The 2,928-nt window shown below is 41.9% G+C and overlaps 1 protein-coding gene across 1 annotated transcript in view; it reads left to right on the forward strand.

The window, feature by feature from the left end:
• The window catches only part of PSPC1 (paraspeckle component 1), a 60,803-nt gene that overhangs the window by 10,566 nt on the left and 47,309 nt on the right, over positions 1 to 2,928 (forward strand). The window lies entirely within an intron of this gene.

The following is a 2,928-nucleotide window of genomic DNA, read 5'->3' on the forward strand; positions in this document are numbered from 1 at the left end:
AGGCGGGCCTCTCACTGTTGTGGCCTCTCCCGTTGCAGAGCACAGGCTCCGGACGCTCAGGCTCAGCGGCCATGGCTCACAGGCCCAGCCGCTCCGCGGCACGTGGGATCCTCCCAGACCGGGGCGTGAACCTGTGTCCCATGCATCGGCAGGCGGACTCTCAACCACTGTGCCACCAGGGAAGCCCTCCCTTGGTTCTTATACTGTGCTGCAGGTGGAGTGGTTTCTTCTTTCTGTAGACTCTCCTTGCTCAGGTCCTTTGTTGTTAAACATTCTCATGGAGCTCAGGATGCTCTTCTCCCTGCTGTTTGAATAGTTGGTCTCAGCTGAAGGGTCGCTTTATGGAGAGGATTTTCTGGACTGCGTTATCTAAAGTGGCGCCTCTGTTATTCTTTCTGACAGCATCGTTTTTTCTTCTTAGGTCCTAAAATGATTCTTTTGTTTACTCATTTTTTTGGAGGGGGTGGGTCTCTTATAAGACTTTCAGGGATTGTTTATCATTGTATCCCTAGCCCCAACTGCAGTCTTGGTACCTGTTAGGTAATCAAATATTTACTGATGGACTGACTATCTCAGATATCTGAGGTAATACAAGTGATTTATAGGAGTGGTATCACAGGGATTTAGTTTCTAAATGTAGACATCTTGTGTAATCAAAATTTCTCTTGAAAATACCTTTAAATTGTCATAAAATGTTGTATACTACACATGCCTTTAGGTAAATGACCTTGTACACAGTATGTATGATTACCACACAGTATGCAAAAGTATGTGTAAATTATATATCTATGCTGTTTTGAAATTACAAAAGAGGCAGAAAAATAGAAAAAAGGGGAAATTAAAAAGCTTCACGTATGATAATAAAGGTATGTCCACATCTTTAAACCCTAGAATCACACCTAGAACAGCAGAGGTGCTCATGCCTGGAGCTCACAGGAATTGAGGAGGCCTAATGATAGGTGCTGACTTTTCAAATTTTTTCCCCTTTCCTTTTTTTTTTTTGTTTGTTTTTTTTAAAGATCATTTCAGGTTAACTTCAATGAAGATATAGTGGTCTGTTCTTAGTATTTTCCAACTGATACCCTAAAGATGATGTTGGAGTTGCTTCCTTAGAAGGAGGAAAAAGTGTCTGTTTTAATTTTAGTTTAGAGAAAAGTATTTTCCCTTTAAAACAATCCTTTAATGTTAATATAAATGTTATCTACACTCACTGATTGTTAGCATTTTGTCATAGTTTTTTCACTATATGTACAAATTTGTTTTTTTCTTTGCTAATTCATTTAAGAGTCAGCAGTGGATAACATACTTGACCCCTGATTACAGTACTTGGCATGTATCTTCTATGAATAAAGCCACAATATAATTGTCACACTGAGGAAACAATGTTTATCCAATATTTTTATTTAATATTGAATATTAAAGTTTAATTTTAATTGAATATTATGTTTCCCCATTGTCTAGTAATGTTTTATAACTTATTTTTTGCAATCAGAGATCACACATTGAATTTATTTACGTCTATTATTTCCTTTTATCTGTTTTAGCTCCCCAAATGACAAAAATGTCAGTGTTATGACATTGGCATTATTATTGTTTTTAATTTTATTTATTTGTTTTTGGCTGCGTTGGGTCTTCGTTGCTGCTCGTGGGCTTTCTCTAGTTGCGGCGAGCAGGGGCTACTGTTCGTGTGGTGCGCAGGCTTCTCATTGTGGTGGCTTCTTTGTTGTGGAGCACAGGTTCTAGGCCTGTGGACTTAAGTAGTTGTGGCGCGTGGGCTCAGTAGTTGTGGCTCGCAGGCAGGCTTTAGAGCGCAGGCTCAGTAGTTGTGGCATGCGGGCTCAGTAATTGTGGCTCACAGGCTCAGTTGGGGTACAAGGGCCTAGTTGCTCCGTGGCACGTGGGATCTTCCCAGACCAGGGCTCGAACCCGTGTTCCCTGCATTGGTAGGTGGATTCTTAACCACTGTGCCACTGGGGAAGCCCCAGTACATTTTCCTCTTGAGGTCTCTCCTGATTTTTCTCTAGGGTGGTGGTGGCCTTGTGGTGTTGAAGTGGAGGGTGCAGGTTTCAGTCGTTGCTGGCCTCGGTTCAGGTGTAGTTCTTACCTGGCTCTATTTCTCTTCGAATGTTTGTGGCCCTGCCAGGGCTTCCAGTGGTTAAGTGTCCATATAGTGCGTCTTCTTCATTTTGTCCCTGGGCCCCTTTGGGTGCTCTTAGAATACTAGATCCTCCTATGGGCTGGGTGGGTTCAGGAATTCTTGGCTGCTTTCTCACACCTCACTGGGTTATGTGTGCTCTTGGAGGCTGTGTTTACTTATTCTTTCTTATGTTTCTGTTTTTACATGTTGGACATGAGATCTCACCCTGGAAAATGAGGCCTGTGAGTCCCTTTTCTTTTGGGTTCCCACGCATTTTATCTGAGGTTTCTGATCTCTCTGTCTTCATCACCCCAAGGTATTCCACATCTGCTTCTAATTCATTTTCTCTCTAAAATGTCTTCATTAGCCCAGGAATAACTTTATAAATAACCGATTTATATCTTTCCTTTCCCTACAGTGGAGGATTTAGTCTCTTAATCTCTGGGCCTTTATTTATTTGTAAAGGGAAGCATTCTGAACCCCGAAAGCCCCTACACCTCTCTAGCTCCTCTGTTAACTGTGACTTTTTTCTGTCTGAAGCATCTCTGTTTAGAAGACAGTATAAATAGATTTTAGTCTGATTGCATGGTGAGAGACTGATAGCAAGGAAAGTTTTAATATCAGTATATCATCTACTCCAGTTACTTCTCTTTCTTGTCTTTCCTCAGTGAGCTTTCCCTTCCTTTGGAAAACAATAAAGGAGGGTTTCCAGGTCAGATCTGTCATCATCCACTCTTGTCCCCCCACACCATTTCCTCCTTGAATGTGTTGCTTCTGGCCCCGCCTCTTTT

This window comes from Lipotes vexillifer, unplaced genomic scaffold (genome assembly GCF_000442215.2).
Source record: "Lipotes vexillifer unplaced genomic scaffold, Lipotes_vexillifer_v1.1 scaffold2116, whole genome shotgun sequence".
NCBI classification, from domain to species: domain Eukaryota; kingdom Metazoa; phylum Chordata; class Mammalia; order Artiodactyla; family Lipotidae; genus Lipotes; species Lipotes vexillifer.